Source organism: Nipponia nippon, unplaced genomic scaffold (assembly GCF_047370975.1).
Source record: "Nipponia nippon isolate SJK-2023a ecotype South Korea unplaced genomic scaffold, ASM4737097v1 scaffold_9, whole genome shotgun sequence".
NCBI lineage: Eukaryota > Metazoa > Chordata > Aves > Pelecaniformes > Threskiornithidae > Nipponia > Nipponia nippon.
The window spans coordinates 16069081-16095583 of record NW_028262413.1 but is presented as its reverse complement, the minus strand read 5'-3'; the positions used below and the strand labels follow the sequence as shown (position 1 = coordinate 16095583).

Below are 26503 nucleotides of genomic sequence, written 5' to 3'. Positions count from 1 at the left end.
GAAAATGCTGGCTTGGTTTCAAAGTCACCAGTCCTCAGCTTGCAGCTAGTTCTCCTGTCAAGTTCACTGGGAGCAATCAGCACAGAGCATATTTGAAAACCCACCTGCCGGTCCCTGCTTGTTCAGATGTCAAAGACAGAAGGCTCAGAAGCTCCTGAAGGCTTGACATACAAAATGCATGCCCAATGGTTAGAGATCAGAGACCACAGTGGGAGCACAAATAAGAAGATGGAGTAAAAGTAGAAGAAAAAGTTCCAGAACTGGCCCTTGTGGCTGACTGTAGAACATCTTCCTCTTGAAATTCAGACATTTCTGTAGCAGCTTTTAAAATGAAAGAATTTTATTTCTTATTGTTGCTTTCAGTAGCTGTAAAAGACAGCTGCTCATCTGAATACATTATTCAGTAAAGTGACCTCAAGCCTTGCTTTAAGGATGCAGTACTAATGTGATTTGTTTTCAAGCTGTCTGTGTTGGTCTGAAAAGAAAGGGAACCGGGGCCAGTGGCAGGACCACACCAGCAAGACAGCTGCATTTGGGCCTGCCTATACACAACACCCAAGAGCAGCTATTCTTAATGGAGGTGCAACCTGGAATCAGCTATAGAGAGGAATTTTGAACAGGGATCTGGTGTTACTAACAAAGTTAATTTCAGGTACCAGTCATATCAGCTGATCTGGTTGAAATAGATAACAGTTAGTTCAAGTATTGCTCCCTTCCCCTCTATTGTTTCTATGTGCCTGTGAGTATGCATATGCATTATGTGTGTGTTTTTTACTAATGAACTGTTCCTGACTTTTTTCCACTGGCTTTATTGTTCTTAGTAGTTATTAAGTTATTTGATCTGCTCATTTTGTGAGGGCTTAAATTTGCTCACCATGTGTTATTCTTCCTGCAGTAAGATTAGTCATTTTGTCTTTTAGGCTACTGGTTTTTAAGAGTCCTGTAGCACAGCAACAGTGAAGATCAGAATCCCGTTACGGTAAGTGCTATACAAAGTAAAACTGAAACTGTCCATCCTGACAGAGTTAGAATGAAGTGTAGGTGCATATACATACACCTATATACGCACCTACATATGTGTATATACATAGACCTACATATACCTACACCTACCATACATATGTACATACACTTGTAGGTGTATGAAATGATTGAGCAAGTGAGAAGATGGAGTAATCATGTCAGTTGTGTTCGGCATAAATATATTTCAGGAGTTTTGGTAGTTGTAGATAATCATCAAGCTAATCAGGGCTAGGTTACAGCTGATTTGTAAGCTTCGCTGCAGTGTTTCAAAAGGACTTGGAAGAAAGAAGACAGTTGTTTTATCCTGGCAAGGATTTCTTCCTCCTTGTAAGGACAGGCTGGTCACTTGGCATTACCAGCAGGATGAAGACAACTGGAGTTTTTGCTCTCTGATTCCAGCGTGGACCATTTATGGGAAGGTCTTAGCAAATAGTAGTGGTACACTTTACAGTTTCTGGTACTGTCCATTAGTCCCACTGTGTCTGCAAAGCATGTGGCAAAGAGAATACTTGGGGGCTTTTTATTTCTATCACTTGCACCCATCAGTAATGGCACCAGTGAAACTGGAAGCTGTTACTTAAAATCTAAGACTTCACTGTATCAAAGGTATGGATTAGTGGCTAGAAATCAATGGGGAAATCCTACAGCTTGTACTTGGCTAACCACAGAAGCCACCAGAGATCTAATGCAGTGCTGAGACGTGCACATTGCGTAGAGCACAATAGGTTAGCAAGTCCCTTCTTTGGAGGGTTGAGTGAATTACCTGGTTAATATGAGGGAAGTTCATAGAGTACTCAGTTTATAAGTGTTCCCCTGCCCATCATTCATAGTCATTTAGATGAAGCTTGATGCACAACAGAGAGACTTGAGGGGGAGGAAGAAGGTTCCCCACAAACAGTTGTTCAAGTAAGATATTTTCATATTGTACTACTAACTACAAAACAACAAAGACCTTTATGTAATTTGCATCTTTATAACTTTCATAGTCATTGCAATAACAATAGACTTCGCCACTGGTGCTTAATGGGTTTGTTTACAAGCAAACAGCATGAAGTGAGAATCAGTGGGTTTTCAGCTGCCATTTGGGGGCAGAGATTATAATTAAAGCTGTTCTATAGGCCAAATATTGGATGTCATGCTTTATGGGACAATAAAGGCACGTACATGACTGGTGAGGTATATGCTGAGACCAGGAGTAGCAGTGGCTTTTAGAAATGGTTTCTGTGATCTTCTTGTGGCTTCCTCTTCACATCTGCCCAGCTGGCACACCCTGTGCATCTCAAGGGAAGCTGAGTGAATGAACCTGTAGCATTGGAGTAAAAGTTCCTTGAGTCATTTGATACGTGCTTCTGCTGAGAAGACTGTGAGGCACAAAGTCTCTATGCTTCTCAACTCTTCTGTCACTCCCTTCCTGCCCCAGGCCTTTTCGGCTGAGCCTGAATATGAACGAAGATACATTTAAAAGCAGTTGGAGAATAGTTTGCAGATGCAAACTACAGCAGCTGGTGTATTTTTATAAGCACCATGCTGGGAGGCCACATGGTCATTTGGTTAGAATGGAGTCTGGGAATTGGGACAGCTGTATTCTATTTCTGTCTCTCCCATTGAATTGCTCTGTGACTCTTAGTGGTGCATTAAGGCAGAAATCCAACTGTAGTTAAAATCAGAGTCAGGCTTTTCATAGGTGGTAACTGAAATTAGGTAGACCTTTAAATACCTGAGTTTTGTGTTCCCTGTCCACAAATAAGCAATAGTGCTACAATACAGTGACTTTTGATGCTTGTGACGTGCTTTGAAAGTCTCAGATGGTGACAAGAGAAGTCAAAAGCATTGTTAATAGTTGGGGTTTTTTTTTAGGAAGCAAGGAGAATTCACCAAGCCCAATGGGCCTGGTGTGCAAATTTAAGTCAAGGAAAAGATAAATAGAAAAGTTGTGTTTGATTGGACTCCGGTGAAGCTTTGGTGTGACTGTTTGTGATATGAACACTTTTATTGGCCCATAAACAATGATGTGACATCCTGTTAAATGAGCAATTTCACAGGATTCTTTCTACAAACCACTGATGACTTTAATAAACAGTTTTCTCCTCCAGATTTCTTTCTTTCCTTGTCTATAGCTGCTATCAGATTTGAAATGTTCTACGTTGGCACCTAAATGGTATGACGGAATTCTAGAATGCACTCCTGGAATGGCTGGTGATGGTCTTCATATCCTTGAATACGGAGATAGCTGTAAGGCATCAGTGATTTTCAGCTTGTGATATGAGACAATGCAGGGTTTGGAATGACTTCAAAGGGATGAGTAAAAGCAATCCTTTTGTTACATTTGCTCTGTGATGATCTATAGGTCACCTAGAAAATGCTTATAGATCTAGAAACGATGAAAAAAAAAAAAAAGCAACTAGAAAAAGTAAAATACTAGTCTTAGGAGTCCTTTTTAGACCTGCATTTCCATGACTCTGATTCAGAGGCCATCATGGAAGATGCGGAGTTAATACTTTCATAACGTTACATTTTTGTAGCTATTATTGAAAAATATGACCCAACATTTTGACATTTGAAATAGCTCATCAAGAACAAGAAGCTGATAGACTGTTTTAAAAATACTTTCTGGAAGATCTCAGCAATAATCTGTGATTATTTCTGAGCCTTCGCTGCTGATGTTGAGTAAGCGAAGCTCAAGTCTTAGTGCATGGAGAAATTACGGAAATGCCAAGGACTGCCTGATAAACAGGTAGTGCCATTGATCACTAACTGTACTTTATAACCATCGTACCTTTGTCATTTGAATAACAAATGATCTCTAAGCCAACACCAGAGTAAATCTTATTGACCTTTACAACTACTTGTGCTTTTATTGAAAAACAGTAACTCCATCTTCATTAGAATCACTTTCAGTTCTGTATGGGGCCAGGTACTGAGCGAAGTAGGTGTATAAACACATACTTGCATAGGAAGAAGGAAAGCATGTAGCAGGTTTGTTTACTTGAAGGTACATAGCATTGGTCAATACAGCCTGTAATGGCGAACCAATAGCCGCTGCGAAATTGATACTAAGTTAATGATACCCACATCTGTGAGTGTGTTACATAGTTCAGCTGGAACTGGGTTATATTAAGTATTTCACATCTCCAGCTGAAGTTTGCTTCTATCAGTGATGGTTCAGCGGCTCTTTAACATGGTGCTGTGAAAAGAATCTGGAGACTTCAACCCAGCACACTGCCCTGGCCTTAGTTACCTATGCCTTTGTCACCTCTCTGATGGACAGGAGTAACTCTGATCTAGCTAAGCATGAGATGTTTAGAAAATTCTGCAGAATAAAGAGTTCTGTACATCCCTCATCATTTCTGCCTATGAGCACATCACCCCAGGTTCAGGGTCTACCAGGTTTTCCAATAGTGGAAAGGTTGTCTAAGAATCCTGGGTAAAAACTGGTATAAGACCTTGTGTAGATTTAAGAACAGAGACGATCTTGCAGAGAGCTGCTTAAAGGCATTTACATTTTGCATTTCTGTCTCCTGTCTGTAGTGTGAGATGAGTGCCTATCTTAGGAAAAAATTGTGTGCAGGAGTCCCAACAAAAAGTGAAATTCTCCACTTAAACTGCTAGACTCTCAGCGCTGATGACAGACAATGTGGATTTTGCCTTCCAGAAGCAAAACTTAACATCCATCATATTGGAGTCTGGAACCTGTCAACTGCTGTTACCCCAAAGAGTAGACCTTAACTTGGTCTTAACTAGGGAGTTTCATATGACATATATGTAAAATGACATCAAATCAGGAGAGATGAGTATTGTGGTTGGCACTTCCTGAGCACTTGGACATGGCAGACCGCTTAGTACTTGTGTTAACTCCATCCCAGCCAGACCCAGTAGAGCAGTAGATACAGAGGAGCTCTGAGCTATTGGTAAAGCAGGCTCTGAGTTAGCAAGTCCTTTTCCTGGCTTGTATAAAGAAGCCAGTTTTGCCAGTCAAGCCAGGTGCAATGTGCTCATTCTATAGCAGACTTAAATAGCAAGGTTATTAAGTCCTTTTACCTTCTGGTAGCTACAGACCATTTAATTACAAAGTCAGTGATGTATAGTAGTAGACAGTTTGGGGACCTTATGAGGTGAAACGGTGTCTGATTACACAATAAATCATGACTTATTTGGACTGGTGCTTCAGAATCCTGATTACATAGTGCTATTGTTTGGACCTTCCTAGTATAATAATTAAACAGTCTGCAGGACTACAATAGTTTTGTTACCACTAAATTCTGGTGTTCAGAGTTCTCAACTGCCTGACAAATTGACAACATAAAAAATTGAAAAGAAATTAATGACCATGAATTGACAGTTATTTGATGAAATTTTCAAAGGTTCATCTTTCCCATTTAGACACAAATGAAGTAGCCAGGTTTGCTGAAGTAGTCATTGTCTTTTGTCTTTTGAAGATCTGACAATGTATGTAACAGTGGCAGCCTCTAGGTGCCAGGTATATCTGACAACTGTCCTTTCTTTCTGGGTGTGAGAGTGGAAGCAGAGCCCTACTATAGCATGTGAATCAACTTCAGCCCTTGAAGTAGTACAGATCTAGAATAAGTCTGTGATTTTAGCAGAATTTAGGTGCCACCTCCTAGAAACTCCTTTTCACTTTTCAAGTGACAAGATCAAGTTAAATGAGCAATATTGTATCATCTGATTTAATATCGCTAGAGGTTGCTAAAGGTCTTTGGTTTTTTTAATGTTTTTATGCTTCAGAAAACATGTTTATATTCTTGATCACATCCATGCTTCAAAGGCACTGAGATAAACAAATGACTCACGAAGTGACTGCCTATTATTTTTGCTGTGATATGGGGGTGGGGAGGAAATCAAATGAAGTTGATGTCTAGCCTCAAAAGAAAGTTTCTTTAAAGTGATGCTAAAAAAATAACAGTTTTGTGAAGCTTAGAAGGCTCTGGAATAAGTTTCCTCACAAAGAAATCTCATGTAAGCATGTTCAGTGGATGCTACAGCAGTTGGTAAATCCTCTGTTTTAAACTGGCACCAGCAATGTTTGATAGCCCAGCAGAACCAAATTGCTCCCTGTCAAAACTTCCATGATTTCAGGTTCAAGACTGAATCAGGGTTGGGGTTGAGGCACTAACTTCAATGGAGTTATGTCATGGATGAATTTACTTAATTTTTCTAAAAATTGAGATAAAGATTAAATAGCATGAGGCTAGAAGTCTAGAGTCATAGACTCATAGAATCATTTAGGTTGGAAAAGACCTTTAAGATCATCAAGTCCAACTGTTAACCTAGCACTGCCAAGTCCACCACTAAACCATGTCCCTAAGCACAACATCCACACGGCTTTTAAATACCTCCAGGGATGGGGACTCAACCACTTCCCTGGGCAGCCTGTTCCAATGCTTGAACACCCCTTCAGTGAAGAAATTTTTCCCAATATCCAATCTAAACCTCCCCTGGCACAACTTGAGGCCGTTTCCTCTTGTCCTATCGCTTGTTACTTGGGAGAAGAGACTGACCCCCACCTTGCTACAACCTCCTTTCAGGTAGTTCTAGAGAGCGAGAAGGTCTCCCCTCAGCCTCCTTTACTCCAGGCTAAACAACCCCAGGTCCCTCAGCTGCTCCTTGTAGGACTTGTGCTCTAAACCCTTCACCAGCTTCGTTGCCCTTCTTTGGACACGCTCCAGCACCTCAATGTCCTTCTTGTAGTGAGAGGCCCAAAACTGAACACAGGATTTGAGGTGCGGCCTCACCAGTGCCAAGTACTTTTTACGAGGTCTTTTGGGGTTTTTTGCTTATGAATAGGAAATAGTCTATTAATTGTTTTTGGTCCAGTCTGGAGTAAATTTCCTACCTGGTAGACAAGAGCAACTCCTCTGTTCAGTGATATTTCTTTCCAGGATTTGGTCTGTAGCGGCTGTGGCAGGCTGACAGAGCTAATGAGGTACTTTTCAGAGGATTGTACTTGCCAGTGCTGCTATGCTGTTTAGAGCCCAGTGAAGCAAATGGGAGCCATATCCATTATATCACCTTTAGCTGGTGTAAATTAATATTGTCCTTGTATTATTAAATTTTCCATCCAGATGTGCTTTTCATTCTTGGGGAGCTGTTCTTTTTTTTTTTTTAAATCTCCTCTAAGCGAGACAAGCCATAGGTTGTAACAGGGGTGAGTTGACATTGACCTGAATGTTTCAGCTGCTCCTGTGGGTCTGGTATCAGTCAATATCAGAAACAGCAGTAAAATAATGTGAAATTGTGAGAACTGCAATAAAAGAGAAGTTGAGTAATTACCTTTGGGGCTGTATGAGAAATAAATGCCTGATCCCAGATTGAGCATCCCAGGATACAGCTGTGCTCTTTTGAGTGCCATCAAAGCTCCTCCCAACTGTGACGCTCCGCTTTCTCTGCCTTTCCCTGTATACCTCCTTCTGCTTCCCTTTTGCCACCTCTCTCCTTGCATTCCAGCTGTGAAGCCAAACTCTGGCTGCAAAAGACAACACTAGTCAGTCATGTGGCAATAAGCTACCTAAACGATCACAGTGCTCAGATTCCAATTTCACTTTTCTGTTAGAGCTCTAGAAGCATTTCTTTGTTCAGGGAAAGATGAATATAGTAAGAAATGTTTTGCTGTGAGGAATCACGTTAGATAAAACTAAACTTCTGATTTCAGTTTCAGGAAAACTGAAATCTAGAGTGAGAAAATGTAGCAGTGATGAAAGAACAGCTCATAAAACCCCACGGAAATCCTCAGTGTCACCTGTAAGACCTGGCTGTACTGACCTTGCAGGGAAATTATCAGCTTCTGGTTTGTATCTGCGCTTTTCAGACTTCAGCCACTCAAGACACTCCTTTGGGTGTCTCAGAAGTCTTTGAATGGGAACAAAAAGTGCAAGAAAAGCTTGAAAATGCAGAAACATGAAGGGTCTTTCTTTGACACAGAGTTGCTGGCAGAGGCTGCGTAGCATGTATACTAAGCTGCATTTTTCTCCTTCAGAAGGAAATACTGGGAATAACCAGTGTTAGAAGTTAGGCTGAATATCTTTTAGCAGTGTTTCTTGGGCTGATTCCTCTCCTTGTCACACTCACTCTAGAGCATCAGGAGAGACACTGGTGCCACACTGAGGTAAAATAGTTCAACAGACAAATCAGACCCTCCTTGGAGGCACACAGAGCCTCTTTTAGCAGTCCTTCATCAGGATTTACGCAAGAAGTACTTGTTCTGCCCAGTCTAAGGTCAAGGTCAGACCCGTATGTTAGTTGAAACAAAATTATACCTGTTAACGATGCTGCTATTTGTCCAGCATCATCCAGCAAAGTCCCTTTGACTGTACTACTGTATTGCAGCAAAATAGGAATAACATCTTTTATTCAAATGTATAGTTTACTTTCAACTCAAGCTTGAGGGTTTATTTCCTGCCTGTAGAACATGGCGGTTGCTTATCTGAAATCTGACAGAACTACAAAATATTCACTTCTAATATCCTGTGAGCATTTGTATGAAGTGATTGCTACAAGTCATTAATCAGCCTGAAAAGGATCCTTATGCTAGTTTTTGCTTTCCCCATTGCCATAATCAGTTTCCTCCTGATTGATTGCCTGATAATTTGGTTTCTCTTGAGTTTCAGCAGCAACAATCTCAGACAGACTTACACAGAAAACTTAGCTGTTGCAAAGCAGTACGTGGCAGGTTTTACTGCTTTTACAAACAATGACTCAACAGCCTAGCTTCCAGTCTCATCTGAGTGCTTTAGGAAGAACACGTAAACAGATACCTGACATTTCCCTGGTTGCTGCTTCCACCAGATGAGAGTAATTCTCTAATTGTGGCCTTTCAATACTTAAAGGGGGCTTACAAGAAAGATGGGGACAGACTTTTTAACAGGGCCAATAGTGATAGGACAAGGAGTAATGGTTTTAAACTAAAAGAGGGTAGATTCAGACTAGATATAAGGAAGAAATTTTTTACAATGAGGGTAGTGAAATGCTGCAACAGGTTGCCCAGAGAGGTGGTAGATGCCCCATCCGTGGAAACATTCAAGGCCAGGCTGGATGGGGCTCTGAGCAACCTGATCTAGTTGTAGATGTCCCTGCCAATTGCAGGGGGGATGGACTAGATGGCCTTTAAAGGTCCCTTCCATCCCTAAGCATTCTATGATTCTACCTTTCCAGCTGCTCTAATCATTGCAGGCCCAGTGACTGGCCTGCCTGTACTCCAACAAGCTGAAAGGGACCATACGGAGTCTGGTTTTACTCCTTGAGGACTTGCTTTTATCAGCCTCCTCTTAACTGTGAAGGAGAGAGAATCACCAGATCTTGGTTTCAGTGTATATTCACCTTACAAGAAAGGCCTGGTTCTAATTCACTCAAAACAGGATCATGCAGAATGGCCAGCCAATCATCAGGCAAGACCATTAAGCAGGCATTAAAAACTAATTATTAGGCTCATCCAGATAGTAATAATTAAATTTGAATCAATCTGTGAGGAATTAATAATATGCAAAATAATTAAAATGACAGTTAAATGTGAATTTAACCACGCCTTACCATTTAAAACATGTTTCTCAGGTTACTGTTAAAAGGACATTCAACCAGGCTACATTCTTAATGAGTATGTGCAATGTTACATGGTTCTTGTTACCAAGCAAAGGAATTTAGCAGTCGTGGGTGTTAAGCCATAATGCAACTCCTACCTGGCAGAAGAGAGTCAAACCGCACCTCCATTCACGTGGGCTCAACCTGAGACTTGGGAATGTGTACTTCATATTTAATCATTGAGCACTTAGCACAACATACCACTTAAAAAGTACTACCAAAATAAATATGTTTAGTATAGTTTTGGGAATACTAAGACACTTTGCAATAATTTACAGTTTATAATTTCAAAAGCTCAAAATACTTCCCATACGTGGAAGCTAAGGATTCATACTTGGTTCACAAGTGATAGGCCCATTAGAATTTCACAGGGATGTGACTGTAGAGTAAGGGTTAGACTCTCAGTACCAATGAAAAGAGCTGAATTAATTATTGGCTTTGTTCTGAGGTGGGAGAAGGGCGCACAGATGACTACTAAGCAGCTCTGCTGGAGAGGCAGTAACTTCTAGGGAAAGGCGGCAAACAGGTGGGCAACAGTAACCTCCAAATGTCTGTAAGCATCACATCCGTTCAAGCTGAAAGGGTATTTTTCCATTACCTAAATATAAATAAATAAATCTGTTTCTGATATATGGCTGCCTATGATAGCTCCACCTTTCCCCTCATATTTTTTTATTGTGCTTTCAGACATCAACAGATGTAATTTTCAGTGCCAAGCCTCCAAAGAGGCTTGAGACAATATTTCTTTGAATTATTTACAGGCATGGAATAGTATCTATATAACTTGAAACTGCCATAAGCTTTTCTAGAAATGCATCTCATGCCAAGAAAGATATAATAATAGACTCTGTTTTGTTCTTCACAGCAAATTATTGCTTTTTCCTGCTTTCAGTGCCCTTCTCTATTTCCTGAATCTCAGCAGAGTTCACAAGGATGACTGAATTGGTTCTTTCAGACTGGTATCTGTAAAAAGGTGCTTTAACAGTCCACTATACCTATTTAGAAATTAAGCCAGCAAATCAGTAATATTCTCATCTTCCTGAGAAAATCAGCTTATATAGTTTTTCATTAAGCACATTGACTGGTGTTTTGAATGGATTGGATTTTTTTTTTAATCACAGGTTGTTCTCAGATTAGATTCAAGCATCAAATATTCCTTTATGTGCAATCTAATGGGAAAAAAAACCCCAACAAACAGCAATGGACATTCCCATGCCGCTGTGTTGTGGCGTCTTTGTAGTCTGGTCTTTTTAAGGGCAGGTGACTCCATGGCTTTGTGAGGATGCAGACTATGGTTGGAAGCAAATATCAGGGTCCTTTTTAGCTTTTATTCCAGTTTCATGTTTGGCCAAATGCATGGAGGTTTCTGCCTTGTTTCTTATCATCCGTTTGTATGCTTTACTTGACAGGCTTTTTTTGTTTTTTAATTCTCTGTACCACACTCTAAGGGTGATATTAAAATGTCAGGCAACAAATTAAACCGATGCTTCCACAGAATTTCTAGAACTCTGGTTATTAAGAACAAAGAAGATGATAGCATGCAAATTGGTAACAAATGAAAATGGGAAAGAACATAGCAATAAGCCCACAGCAAAGCTAGGCCCCATTGCTAAAAACTAAGGCTCAGTCTGTGTAAAAATTAAGTTAACATGGTGCTAAGGGAGTATATCCATGTCTCATGGAAAGAATCCCATTAACTTTCATCCATTCACAACTGTGGAAAAGAAATGCATTCAAGAGCAAGAATGAAAGGGGTTGGTTTACCAGAAAAGTTAGTTTTGCCAGATATTATTTTCAATATAGTTCCAGATTACCTGAAAATCTGGCATATTTTGCTAAGAGAACCTGGCTGCATATTTCTTGGTCGTAACACTAACGCCTTTGTATTAGAAGTGGTCCTGAACTAAAAGTCCTGATTTAAACCTTCTGAATTCTGAAGTGTTCGCAGTTGATCTCCAGATGTTCAGGCTTGCATTCATACTGGCTCTGTGCTTTTTATAGGCTGTTTAGGATCAGGTATTCATTAGCAAAAATGCAGGAATCCAGTCTTGTCTGAGCTGAGCTGAAAACACCTGTTAACACAGAAGAGCACGAGTAATGACTTATTTTTAGCCTCTTGTATTCTGAGCATACCCCCACTTGTCGCAGTTGAAGGCCATGTCCTGTTTTCTTCCTTCGTTTGAGCATCAGTAGTCTTTCTAATTGCACAGGTGCCGTTTTTCCACAGTGGGATGATACAGCTGTTAGTCAAAGCAAGTGTGAATTAGAAATTCTAGTTATGGTTTGTTTGGTTACTTTTGTAGCTATCAGCATTGTTGCTTTAAGACAATGGTGGTAGGAATGTACCTGCCTCATCTCTGTGGCTTGTTTTGTTTAAAAAAGTGTCTTATTGCTTCAAGGAACCGTGTCTGCTGTTTATTAAGAACATTTAATGTGATAATCTAGCTCTGCTCATGGACAAGATAGGTACACCAAGCTTCTGAGAGAACATGTATCACTTAACAATATTTTACTTTAGTTACTTTTTTTGTCATGGAATGGGTTAAAATGCAAAAAAGCTGACTGTAAAATTCAGAAGTGAACATCAGTTCCTCCAATATGAGGATGTATCCTCACCTCTGAGTGGGAGTTCTGCTGTTTAATTGCTGCAAAGCTTCTGGGGGGAAAAAAGCTGTCATTTATTTGGGAGTCTCAGAAAACTACAGTATCATGAAAGGCACTGTAAAAGGGTGGTAAGAGCATAAGACAGCCATGAAAAGAGAGCAGAAAAGTTTCTAACTAGAAGGCAATGAGAGAATAACTGTAATCCAATTAACTGTACATGAGAAGCAGTTACACTAACTTGTGTCTGAGCTGTGTGAATATAGTTGTCTCATGTGTGATGCCATGTAGATATACCCAGGATGCTTTGAACTTCTGTTTCAGTTCACTGTGAAGCTTTTTAACCTGATCACCATACCTTCACTTTTCCATATCTTGGCAAAACATGACATGATATAGAATGCTTTGGGTTGGAAGGGGCCTTGCAAGATCATGGAGTCCAACCCCCTGCCATGAGCAGGGACATCTTTCACTGGACCAGGTTGCTCAAAGCCCCATCCAGCCTGGCCTTGGACACCTCCAATGATGGGGCATCCACAACTTCTCTGGGAAACCTGTTCCAGTGTCTCACCACTGTCATTGTAAAAAATTTTTTCCTTATGTCCAATCTAAATCTACCCACTTTCAGTTTAAAACCGTTGCCCCTTATCCTGTCACTACACGCCTTGGTAAAAAGTGTCTCTCCATCTTTCTTACAGGCCCCCTTTAAGTATAGAAAGGCTGCAATAAGGTCTTCCTGCAGCCTTCTCTTCTCCAGGCTGAACAACCCCAACTCTCTCAGCCTTTCCTCACAGGAGAGGTGTTCCAGCCCTCTGATCATTTTTATGGCCTGCTCCAACAGGTCCATGTCTTTCTTGTACTGGGGACCCCAGAGCTGGATGCAGTACTCCAGGTGGCGTCTCGTGACCAAGCCTTTGGATGTGGCCATCCAGCCAACAGTCAATCCATCAAACCCATATCTCTCCAATTTAACAGCAAGAATGTTGGGGGGGGGGTCATATCAAAGGCCTTACAGAAGTAGAGGTAGATGACATCCATAGCTCTTCCCTTGTTCACTGATGCAGTCACTCTATTGTAGAAGGCCACTAGATTAGTCAGGCACAATTTCCCCTTGGTGAAGCCATGTTGGCTGTCTCTAATCTATAATGTATATATCCCCCATTCTTTACTTAAGGAGTAATAGTGCTCCTTTATAGGGAGCAAACACAAAGGGAGAAGATGCACTGTAATGACAAGGCCTTTCTTTCTCCAGAAGGAGAACGTAGAGAAGCTGTGGCATTATTCTGCCTAAAGAGCTTTTTCTCGCCACTTTAGCCTCCAGTAGAGTCTGTTGCATTCTTCATTAATAAAATCCATTATCAGCATGATTTCTCAGGCTCACAGGCAAAAAGAAAAACAATGAGAATTTCATCTAAACCTGATTGAAAGTAGTAGATTATTGAACTCCCTCTGATTTTAATGAGCATTTAAATCTCTGGTATAACACTGTTGGCAACTTCAACAATCAGTTCTCCAGCTGTATAAGAAAGCCTCTGCCAGTCAGATAAATGAAGAGCTTCATAAACTCATGCAGTTCAACATCAGATGTCATGAAGTTGACTAGAGTCACACATCTGAGACTGCTGTACCTTCAGGCTAGTCATTTAAATCCATATAGTTTATTTTCTCTGTGAAAATCTTTACATATAAGCTGCAAGCCCAGCCTGAATCAGACCAGATAAGGATACAAAGTGCTTTTATTACTGGTCAGCATAAAAGCTAAAATATTTTATTCCTTCTTCACCACATTGGAAACCATTTATTACCTGAGGAGATTACAGGCACTCTGGAACAAAATACACAGAGGATGCAGTGAAGATTTGTTTCTGCAGACTTCATTGATGATGGGCACTTAAACTCTAAACCAGCATTTCCAGGGTTCTCCATAGTCACAGGCTGATGAACATCAGAAAGACAGGATCAGCTTTTAAGTCCATTCACAGCCAGAAAATCCTCTTGGTGCAACTTTGGACTTCACTGTCTATGGCAGCAAATCCCATGGGGGAAGGGGAAACACAGAGCTGAGCTTAAAGAGAGTTCAAGAGCCACTAATGCCTATTGGTGCACTTCGGGCCCAGACAATTGAGAAACACTTGCAAATCCTGCTCTAAGAAATCTATCTGTAGACAATTTAGGACTCCTTCCTTACAAGACTCATTGATTTGTGTGTGTATATCAAAGTTGTAAGATACACTCCAAGCAAGGCCTTGACCCACTTTTTGAAGAAGTAATTCTAATCGCAAACTGACCTAAATGTGACACTTTCCAGATAGAAAAGAGTACTGGCACAATTCACATAAATGTGGAGCTCTTTCACCATTCTACATGCCCTAGCACTCCAGTTTCAACAGTAGTGTGAAAAGCATGGCCTATCTGAAACCTATCTAGAAGAGAGCAATTTTGCAGTGTCGCCTTTATAATTCCGGTAAAAGTCATTTGAATGAGCCACATTCTGGCACCTTGTCTTGTCTGAAAGCATGGTCCTGTTATCAAAGGAAGAATCTGTCAGAAACACCATGATTTCCTTGCAATTTCAACTATATGCTGGGATGTAGAGCCTACAAATTGTAATAGGATCACAGAATGCCAGACTGATTGCGGTTGGAAGGGACCTCTGGAGCTCATCTGGTCCAACCTCCTTGCTCAAGCAGGGCCACCTAGAGCCAGCTGCCCAGGACCATGTCCAGGAGACTTTTGAATATCTCCAAGGATGGAGACTCCACAGCCTCCCCGGGCAACCTGTGCCAGTGCTCAGTCACCCTCAGAGCGAAAAAGTGTTTCCTGATGTTCGCGGGGACCTCCCGTGTTTCAGTTTGTGCCCATTGCCTCCAGTCCTGTCACTGGGCACCACTGAGAGGAGCCTGGCTCCATCTTCTTTGTACCCTCCCTTCAGGTATCTATACCCATTGATGAGATCCCCCTGAGCCTTCTCTTCTCCAGGCTGAACAGTCCCAGCTCGCTCAGCCTCTCCTCACAGGACAGATGTTCCAGTCCCTTCATCATCTTTGTGGCCCTTTGTTGAACTCTCTCCAGTGTGTCCATCTCTTTCTTGTACTGGGGAGCCCAGGCTGGACACAGCACTCCAGCTGTGGCCTCACCAGTGCTGAGTAGAGGGGAAGGATCCCCTCCCTTGACCTGCTGGCAATGCTTTGCCTAATGCGGGCCAGGATACCGTTAGCCTTCATTGCGGCAAGGGGATGCTGCTGGCTCATGTCCAACTTGGTGTCCACCAGGACCCCCAGGTCCTTTTCTGCCAAGCTGAAAAGATATTCCCGTATGTGTAGTGAATGTCTTTGCAGTACTATGAAATCAGAAAGTCTTTTTGTGCACCGTGATAAACTCCTTAGTTTCCTATTAAGACAAAAGCATATGCCTGATAACTGAAGTGTATTGCTTGCTGTGCAGCGAGTACCTACCTCACTTGTAACACAAATTGACTCACTACGTGATTGAGTTAATTTATGTTTCATACACAGCTGACTGCAGTCCATATGCATCTTGAGCTCTGTGCTCTCCACTGCTGGTAGAAAGGAGTCTGTGTGCAGGAATAGGCAAAGGATGGGGCAAGAACCCTGCAAAGGTTCAATCAAATAATAGCACATCATCAAATTTGGATATGGAGCTATTTCTCTGAATTTACATCAGTCTACACATTGAATTTGCATCGTACTTGTCATTGTTCAGTGGACCTTTTTTCCAACAGATAAGAACAATATAGATTTCAAGAGATAAATTTAAACAGAAAATATTCCTATTTACCCCAACCTCAGATCATCTACTTAGTTTGCAAAGTCTTTGCGACAGAGAAATCTTTCTTTCACACATGCATGAAGTGCAGTATGCCAGCACTTTCTGTGGTGTTGGCATACTTTACTGTGTGCATCTTAGTAACATTTAGTGCTTGAGTAGCTCTTTCCAGCTCTGGTCAGAAGTACTTTTCCATTTTGTTGGTGGGGAAACTGAAGCACAGAGAGCTTAATAGCCATCCAGAATTCCACAGTAGGATAGGATGCAACTGAGCCAGGAATACACGCTGGTGTGTTTAAAGCTAAAGTGTTTTATCTTACAACTGGACAGGTCTACAAGAATGCATAACCACTCTTCAACAATAGTAATTCATACCAGTCAATTGCATTTCTGTGTCATACTAACAGCCCAATGGTATATACTGCCTCATTCTATTCCTGTAAAGAAATGTTCTTCTAATTTAGAGGTGACCATGGAAGCAAGAGACATATTTAGCTGAAAAAAAAAGCTTTCTACCTCTATATTTTTAGTCATTAGCTAGCATTTCTGACAGTGAGTTCACAAGTCAGTGGAAGAGACCTCTTTCAAGTTTGCCCTCATGAACCATCACTGCTGGATGGAAGAGCTAGTGCAGGACTTGTCTGACAGCATTACTATGTTAAAGCAAGCAAAAGAGAAGCTTGACCACTTGATTTTCTTAGTGAGAATGGCACGATCCAAATTATGTACCTGTGCTTCATAGGTTTCATGAAGCACAGTTCATTCCTGTTGTCTCTGTAGCAGGCAGGTGCAAGAGCTTCCAGCTGCATGTTAGTGTTTTGACCCTTTCTCCCACATGAAATTCTTGATAATTCAGTTGCCTTGGTTTGATTTTACTCACTTGACTCAGGAAGAGAGTTTTGTGATTTGTTATGAAATTGTCTGAGTCAATAGTGACAATGTACAGATTCTCCCCACAATTCTTCCTGCTGGCAGCTCCCACCCCTCAGCCCCCTGGCTGACTATGCCTTCTGGGCTACACACTATCTGGAGGAGGCTTTCAGATATCACGGCAGTGAGATCCACGCCCCAGCCAACCCGCAGTCACTTATGTTACCCCAGAGGCTGTGAACATGCAAACATCATTCATCACGGCATGAATCAGGTTGAAGTCATAGGTGCCCATGTGGTAAGCTGTCATGACAGGAGCTCTGGCATGTCCCAAATGTAACTTCTTTTGCTTGCTTTGCTTGCAAGTTCTCATTGCATGCCAATGAGAATTTAAATCTTCAAATTTATCATGCACTTAATATTTCCCTAGAATTCGTAGTAGTGCAAGATGCAGAATGAGAATTCCAGGAATAAAACACTTTTGTTTTCTCACAACTTTTACTGTTTAATTGTCCCTGGCTCCAGCCTGTTTGGATGACATATTTATGGATAAGGTCTGCAGGTAGTAGAAACATGAGTTGTGAATTGCTTTCTGCAGCTGAGACATAAGTTAGCTGTACACGCTCCAACTTTGATTACCCTATCCTCCTTTCTCCAACCTGCCCTATCTGCCTCCAGCATCTGGTGCATTTAGTCATTAACTAGGACCAAGGAGACCTTGATTTCCATATGTGTCTGAAGAGTGACTAACATAACTGAACCTGGTTATGGCTTTTAGGCTCTGCTGCAGTTACAATTAATGTGATGAAATAGTTACACTGAAGTTAGTGGTGAAACAAATCCCAAAATACAGAACTATTAGCTGATGGACAACTCATTTGTAGGAATGACCACGAAGCCTCTGCTGCTGCAACATCAAGGCAACTTGACAAGCCTGGTTACTGAGTTTTCTTTGTGTGTTAAAACAATGTCCAAACCCAGTGTTTCCTAAGGGTAGTTGCCTTTAGTTTTAAGTGAATATTTGCCATAGATTAAAAATTGAATTTAACACTTTTTAATGAGATAAAGATCTGAGGACAAATGAAGTTGTATTTATACTTATTGCTACTTAATATAGACCTACATTATGGGGTTGTGTTCTGATCCCTTTGCTGTAATCAGGTGGGCTATTCCCAAAATAATGTAGTCCTCAATGTAAACAAAAATGGCATAATTTTCCATAGGTGCTTGGTGCTAAAATCCCTGGACTGGGACTACAAGCTATATTTAGACTACACACTTTGTTGTCTGAATTCAGGAAAGTAATAAGTAATTCAGACCATCACACATTTAGTGCTGCTAGGACACTGAACCCTTTAAAGTCAATGGAAAAAAGAAAGTAGGAACTCAGAGTCGTATTTTGGATTCTTAGCTGAGATTTCATAGTTCTTGCCTCTTCACTGGAGGTACAGGACCTCAGGTTCTGACAGGCTAAGGGTGGTCTGAATGACTTAAACGCTGTCTCCTGAAATTAGGCATATTTTTTCCTTAAGAACACAAACTAATAATATATGGGAAGGAAAAGGCTTTTACAATGTCACTCACTGCTACATGAGTGAGTGACATTTTACCCACTACTAAGATACAGTCTCTGGGAAAGCAAAAGCTGTACTTTATGATACTGTTAAATCTCTGTTTTTCCTCCAAGACAGATACTTTGGCAGTGGCTCACAGCAACAAATTCACCTGGAGTGCAGTGAACATGTTACCCATCCTAATTCTCACAGGCAAGCAACTTCTTTGGAAGCACAGATGGGAACTAAAAAAACTGTGCTCTGTTTGGCCTGTAAAACAGACCAGGAAAGATATTTAGTCCATTGACTTGGGATTCAGGGTTTTTGTGGAACCAGAAAACTGACAAGAAGACTTGGCATGCAGATGATCAACATAAATCAGAAAAACATGCTCATTTCTACCCCAAGAACACAGAGGAATGACAACAGTTCAAAACACATGAGCCAGGGTCTTGGGCATGATTTACATGTACAGTCTGAGCACACAGGTCATACTCCTTACACAGCATTTAATCTGATAGCAGCTGTGGTTCTAATGGCAGACTGTTCATAGAATTACAGTCAACGTGATTTGTCCTGGCTCACCGACATGCCATGAGAGCAAAACTTTTGAAATGCATGAGGTTTAATTAAGAATGAAAACATGTATCAGGAAAAATATTTGTTACCATCACTCTCTTCTTCTGCACTTATTCTCACCAAATTTTCTCCGTGTTGAATACTATTCCTGCTGTAATCCCAGCTGCCCAATATCCTTCTGTACTGCACAGGATAGTTGGTAGGCCTGTGTCCTGGTTTCAGCCTGGATAGAGTTGATTTTTTTCTTCCTAGTAGCTGGTATAGTGCTGTGTTTTGTATTTAGGATGAGAATAATGCTGATAACACACTGATGTTTTGGTTCTTGCTGAGTAGAGTTTACACTAGTCAAGGACTTTTCAGCTTCCCATGCTCTGCCAGGTGCACAAGAAGCTGGGAGGGGGCACAGCCAGGGGGGCTGACCCAGACTGGCCAAAGGGCTATGCCATACTGTATGACGTCATGCTCAGTATATAAAGCTGGGGGAAGAAGAAGGAAGGGGGGGACGTTCAGAGTGATGGCGTTTGTCCTCCCGAGTCACCGTTATGTGTGATGGAGCCCTGCTTTCCTGAGGATGGCTGAACACCTGCCTGCCGATGGGAAGGAGTGAATGAATTCCTTGCTTTGCTTTGCTTGCGCACGCAGCTTTTGCTTTACCCATTAAACTGTCTTTATCTCAACCCATGAGTGTTCTCACATTCACTCTTCTGATTCTCTCCCCCATCCCACCGGAGGGGGAGTGAGCGAGCGGCTGGGTGGAGCTTAGTGGCTGGCTGGGGTTAAACCACGACAGCATGGAAGCAGCTATAGAAATTATGTAGGCACAGTCCTCTCCTAGCTCTGAAGAGGGAATGCATTTCAGTCTTGGCTAGTACAGAGTCAAAGAGGACATGGATGGAGAGCAAAGGAATATGTCCAGATAGATAGTCAATCGGCTATTGCTCTGGGCTGCATCTGTCAGGAAGTGTTGAGCAAAGCCATGAGAATGAAATACAGGAGCCCTAGGGTTATAAGCACTGTAGGACAGCTTTTGTGAATGGGGCATCAGTACTGTTACTATTTGTGTGAGTCCAAATATGACTTGGACTTTACCCAGAAAGGATTTACATTCCTCTGTTCTAACGCCAGGTTTTATAAGGCAGCTGCTTAAGTGTACAAGTGCAAATATGCATGCTCAGCTTTGCCCTGTTGTAAATCTCCAATTTCCCCTGAAACTGATTTCAATGCACTTCTGTTTAACGTGTAAATTAGTTAATTGTGTGTAAGTGAGATTATGTGCAAATATTACCTGCGTGAGCAATAGAGACAATCATAAAAGGTGTTTCTTACTGTAACTATAGGCTAGCATCTCATTTTAGTATAATTAGAATATATTTCCAACAGCATGTATGATTGGCTGAGGATCTGGTTATTTGGAGTTTCCCATATTTATGGCAGAAGTGGGTTTCTTCTCACTTTTATCATTTTAAACTACACTGTTATGAGCTTTATTCATAATTTCATTCAGAACTACCTGTTTCATTTAATTTAAATAAAGCACAAGCTTTTAAGAAAAAAACATATTTTTTTTGTAACATAGAGCATCTTCATTTGCATCCTGCCCTTTTCTGCCTGTTCTTCTTTGAAGAATCTTGATTCATTTAAAAAATAAAAGCAAAAACCAGAAGAAAGCTGCTTTCACATTATTTCACACATAGGCTGATTTCCAGGCAGTCGTTCCCAGACGCATAATGACTGTTCCATCAGCGCAGTGATGAATCAGAATCTTTTATTGGGAGAAGGAGAGCATGTAGCCCAAGTACAAGAAGTGCTATATAAAACCAAATTTTATTCTGTTTTATAAACACTCCTGAATATTCATGACTTTTTTAAAATGGAAAAATAAAACCTGAGGGCATAAAATTTGAGCTGAAGGCTGGTAAAGAAATCAAGTAGTAGAAGTCCCTCTACTGCAGTTGACTAAACTGGACTGAAATTGATTTGATTACTCTGAGAACAGCAAATCATCAAAATGTAGTGATGCTATTGCTTTCATAATACTAGAGATGAACCCAACCCATGGCCTTGAGCATATACTTGAGATTTGAAGGTATCAAAACCCTATATCTGATATGTCCCTAAAAATGTGTAGAGGATATAATTTGTTTCCACAAGATCGGTCATTATGACCAGAAGCTGCAGAACAATGTTTTGGTTTCAAAAAATCAAAAGAATTTCAAGGTAAAGCAACCACTCCTGGCAACAGCTGTGACCTGTCGATGGGGATGGGGTTTGGTTGTCAAAAGATCTTGCACTGTAATTCTGGCTTTGCCTTTTTCCCTTGTGAACAATAATAACAGCAGTTGCTTCAGAGATGTTCTGGAAGGTTTAGGATAAGTGGCCACTACAAAGTATTTGTGTTCTTTATAGTGAAGACAGAATAAATGGGATTTTAACTTAGATTAGCAGCTCAAGTTCATGTTCCCAGATAAGACTGAAGTTCTATGACCTACTCAAAATACCTGTACACTAGTTAGTGTGGGTGAAACCCAATGAAGAGAAGAGCTGATTTTCAAGTATAAGGAAGCATCCCCTAATGTTCAACATAGGTGAACTAGTATGTCCTGGAGCACTGGACAAAATGGCATAGCTAAGCTTCACTGAGTGGAGCTAAGCTAAGGGGGAGGACAGGTGACATAGGGTATCTCTACTCTAGCATTTTAGTTCAGGTCAGGAGTGCACTTTTGAAGCAAAATTCCCAATCGTCTCCACTTACAGCACTTGGATCACATTGCAAAGCACCAGGACACAAAAGAAAATCTTTTGTTTCCTGCCTCCTCATAGCTTTGAATTGTAAAAACTGAATTATCCACAGAGTGCTCTTAAAGGAGTCCGGCTTTCCTCTAGAACTGCCTTGGCATTTGCAGCAGAGAGTACTGTTTTGCACTTCAAGAACTTGAGAACATTTGGTAAGAAAGTTTAACATGCCTCAGCATCTCTTGCTGTATTAGCTGTGAGCTGCTGGCACTGTTCAGTATCATGTGCTGTGTTGCTGCTGAAACCAGAGGTGCTCAGAGAATGGATTAGAAAGCAACAATCGGTAACTTATAGCAGGCACTGATTTCTGAGTTATGAATTGTGTCAATATTAATAGAATTAATATTTGCTCACAACCCAGCAAACAGCAAAGATTGCACAAGGCAGTACCTGAAGTCAAAGGAAGAATTGTCTCCCAGCTCAGCAGGAGCTAGGCTACTGCCAGGCTTAGGAGATGGGACCAAAGCAGGGGTTGCTGGATCAGTGGAATGTGGGAGCTAGGACCAGCTGCCTCTCACAGAAGTAAAATCTTGCTTCTGACTTCTTCTGAGTTCTTGCTTCGGGACTCTGGTGTGTATCTTTAGGATTGTGTGATTGAAATGACAAGTGATAAGAATCATCTAGGCATGCTAGGGAGTATGTACACAGTAAAGAGTTTGGTTCAGTTGTGGACATCTGTGAGTTATAGCTGATAATAGTGTATTTAGATAGGGACATCTTGAAATGTACTCACAAAAGCTTTAGCATGGAAAAAAACCTGAGGGAATTGTGAACTGAGGAAATGCATCACTTTAGGACAGAGAAAGCCTTGAAGTAATGCAGATGTGGGTAGCTGACACTGGGATTATCATCTGTTTTACAAGGGATGTTGAAGGCAAAGGGGCCTAGGGGAGCCCCTAGTGCCAGATGCCTCTTGATGTGTGTCACTCAAGGGTAAATGTCCCTTTTACCTGTATTACTGTAGACCAACCTCGTAGTTTCTGATCTGCAGTGGTATTTAGGAAAATGACCAGGAGTAGGAGTCTGTTTGGACACGTTGTCTATACGCTGTACACCCACCTTCAGTCAGGGGAAGTCAGCATAGCTACGTGGAAGCATTAACCTTACTCCTGTGCTTATTGTCTCAATGAATAGGGAACACGAGCAGCATAGGAAGTGTGTTTATACAAATGCTCGTTATGAATGGAAAACAAGTCTTAACACTTCTATCCTGTTCTAACAGATAGCACACTATGACCACCTTTCTTAATGTTCTCTCCTTTGAGGACCTAATTACTTGTGTATAACATATTCATTTGAGGACTTAATTTGCTTTTAGATTCTGGTGATGGGAGCAACATTTCTGAATGTACCTTCCAGAGAGACTTAGGTTTCAGCCTTCCCAAGATGTTGGCATTATTATGTTTTTCTGCCCATAAAAATGGAAGGGGCTTTTACAGGTCTCTGCAGCTAATCTATGCAGCTATTGTGAAATGGCCATACGTGAGGATATTTTCTGGGGCAATTCTTCTCCAGGGTCCTTGCAGATTCTTCTAACTAAGCAAAGTGACAGGGCCCGAACTTAATCTCAATTCAGTGGCAATCCTCCTGGTTCTCAGGAGTGTGAGACTTTAGGCTTGACTTGTTCAAACTCTTGGTTTTTATTTGAGTAATGTTGACACAAGCCTTGTAGCCTGTCTAGCAACAGGGACAAAGCACAAATAACAAACAGTTTCTGCTTTTAAAGAGACTCACACATCCAACAAAGGAAAAACAATCAATGACCATTTAGATGTTTCTGACTGGACAAGATGTCTTTAAATTAAGTCTCGCTACTTCTCATAAAAGACTTGAAAATAAGAACACTCTGACTTCCTAATTCAGCCACTAAACAGCAGAGAAAGAAGTTTTATTGGGTTGTTTGGCCAGGTGACAGGCCTTGTACTTCCACCAATGTTCGTTCTTTGTCAGGGACGCATTTTTCCTTAGGGTATCTGTCACAGTGAGCAAACTACCTTTAGGAGAGCCTCAGGACTGAGGAGAAAACTAAAATACTCAATTGGTGACCTTGTAATTAAGCAACAGTTGATGATAATTCTCAGATTATTATCTTGGTTCAAGGTACTAATTAGTTTTAAAACTAATTGCTGGTGCAAGGGACAGAGCACAGCCACACAGCTGGAGGCATAGAGAGGGTAGAATTGGGGCAGCCTGGTTTTAGATCAGCATCAGCTGGGTCACTGTTAAGCATAATCAGATCTAATTGCAAGTAATCACTGAAAAAGGCAGTCTCATTCCTCTTTCTTCCTATCCATACCATATTCTCGCTTGCATAAATTGTAGGGACTGCTCAGCTCCAGTTGATTTCATTCAGCATACTGATCAAATGGCTCAAAAAGGGTCAGAACTTCTTGGCACAGGGCTAGACATTTCCAAGACAAAGACTGAAGTATTTACTCTGCCTTCATCCTGATGTAATAAGACCTGCTTCTCAGTGCAAGTAATTCTAGGATTACAACAAATTGTGCTGTTGATCTTTGCTTATTTTATCAAGGGCAGGGGCTACTGTTGTCTGCTTATTTAGAAAGAAAGATCCCAAACATTTATTTAATTACTGCTTGCCAGAGAGAATTCCAGGGCCTCTGGGGCTGCTCTGTGACATTGTTCTTCACAGGATGCTTCCAGGTAGAATTGGAGCACAACTCAATTATGTTTAACTATGATGAGGTAGTGAAGTGTGTAGTAAATATTATTGTTTCATTAGCAGCTCTGCATTTAATTTAGATATGTATTTCTGTACAAATGAGAAAATGTTGCACTCTTTAATGACAGCACTACTCCATGGAATAATTATGGTTTGTACCCCAAGCCAGGCACTCTGACAGTGTGGGCCCACCCTGCAAAGCACTCAACCCCTGAGGTAGGAAGGGGAAGGCTAAATGAAACAGAGGTGTTGGGAGCACATCTCAGACAGCCTTTAGGTGTTTGTTGGCAGAAGGAAACATCTTTTCTGATTCTCTCTTTGGCATGGGTCACAGCACCTGCAGGCAGTTTGTAGCCAGGCTTCTGCGTGCTCTCTCTTCCCCAGCCACAGACAATGTGATGACCAAGCAAAGCCAGTGACTGTTGAGCCAGAACTCCATATTGGAAGGAGACAGTTACCTTTCAAACTGCAATGCCTTTTCTTTTTCTGTCCTTAGATCAGTCTGGGAGCTGCCTCTTCACAGCTGATAAACTCCCTCTCGAAGCTGTGATATCAGGCATCTGAAAACATCACACCAATTACCTGAGTGCTGTTTTTTTAGCAATCATTGTTTTATCAGAAGAAAATCTAAATTTTTTTCGTGCACTGCTCTTTCTGCTTTGATAACAACATGCTATTTGCAATTGTAGGGTGGTTCAAACAAAGAATTTCTGAGAGCAGAAAGATTTTTGCAAACAGTTTGTATCTTACAGAAGCTAGACGAAAGAAGCAGCCTAAATCCCTAAACAGGGTAGACCACAATAAGGAGAAATTATTTGTGATGACACTGCTGCATCCCAGCTACTTCTATGCTGACAACTCCAAAGAACTTCACATTTCTTTTGAGGATGTTCCTGGGATCTTAGAGCCTGGCACAACATGAGGAGCAATCTTCATGATGGTTTTTGAGTGAACTGGTTGACTTCTAGTCTTCCCTAACATTGGCATAGCTCCCTGGAAGTCACCAGACAGCCACAGGAGGACACATGGTGTTGCCTGTTGTGGCTTGGAAATGATGACCAAGGCTGATTGACTGCATTGTCATGTGCCCCACTGTTATTTATGTGCAGTAGCCATGCTCCTGTACACGGTGCTGTACTGACATGTAAAACAGTGTCACTCAGAAAATGTTAGCTGTAACACTTTATACAAGCTTAGTTTCTCTCCCAGAGGTAGCTGTGATCTTTCTTTGTGTCTAATTTATGTCCTAGTTTACCAGCTTGTTCTTCTGTCAGTCATGGCTCTTGGACACAGAAAGGAAAATGTCAGCTTTGCAGTAACTTTGTTATGTGAAATCCACCACTAAGCAATAAAACAGTACTTTTCCACTTTCTTCTCCAGTGGTTGAAATGCCTGTTTCTTTTAGGTTTTAATTAAAGTTCCCTTATTAATCAAGTTGTTAATGTGTTGATAATTGCTCAGCAGAGGATGGTGGGCATAGGAATTCACTTGTGTGTAGGGAGATTACAAAACAATTTGTAGGGATGCCACTGGCAATCTTAGTACCTCATAGCACACAGTTTGTCATACAGTACTGTCTTAGACCAGTGGCCCATCAAATCCAATCCCTTGCCTCCAGTATTGCATAAGATGTGGTGGTGTACTTTATTTACTCTGTTCAAAAACATTAATGCTCTTCAACAAAAATGTCGTACAAGAGAGAAGCGAAAACAGCCGTACTGGAAATACGTGAGAACATATATTTCCTTCCCACTCACATGGCATTCTCTAGTCAACAGACTTACTAAAATCTCCTCTTCATCCCAATGCCTATCGTCCTACCCTTTGGCTTCCCTTGAACATCTGTTGAAACAGATGTCTCTTGGACCATATCCAGCCAGATAAGCAGACTGTGGTCCCAAAGACTGGGCATATTCCAAAGGTGAACATGCTGTGAATATCCTGGCAGTGGGCTTCTCTCTTCCAGTTTTATCCTATAAGTGATGGTAGTTATAGTGAAGTAATATAGGGAGAGAAGTGACTTCTT

General features: G+C 41.2%; 1 protein-coding gene across 1 annotated transcript in view; it reads left to right on the top strand.

The window, feature by feature from the left end:
• Nucleotides 1–26503, top strand: part of TMCC1 (transmembrane and coiled-coil domain family 1) — a 211400-nt gene that overhangs the window by 23826 nt on the left and 161071 nt on the right. Inside the window, exon 3 of the mRNA XM_087745337.1 lies at nucleotides 921–979. The gene's annotated coding sequence lies outside the window, so the exon portion shown is untranslated. The remainder of the gene's footprint in view (nucleotides 1–920; nucleotides 980–26503) is intronic.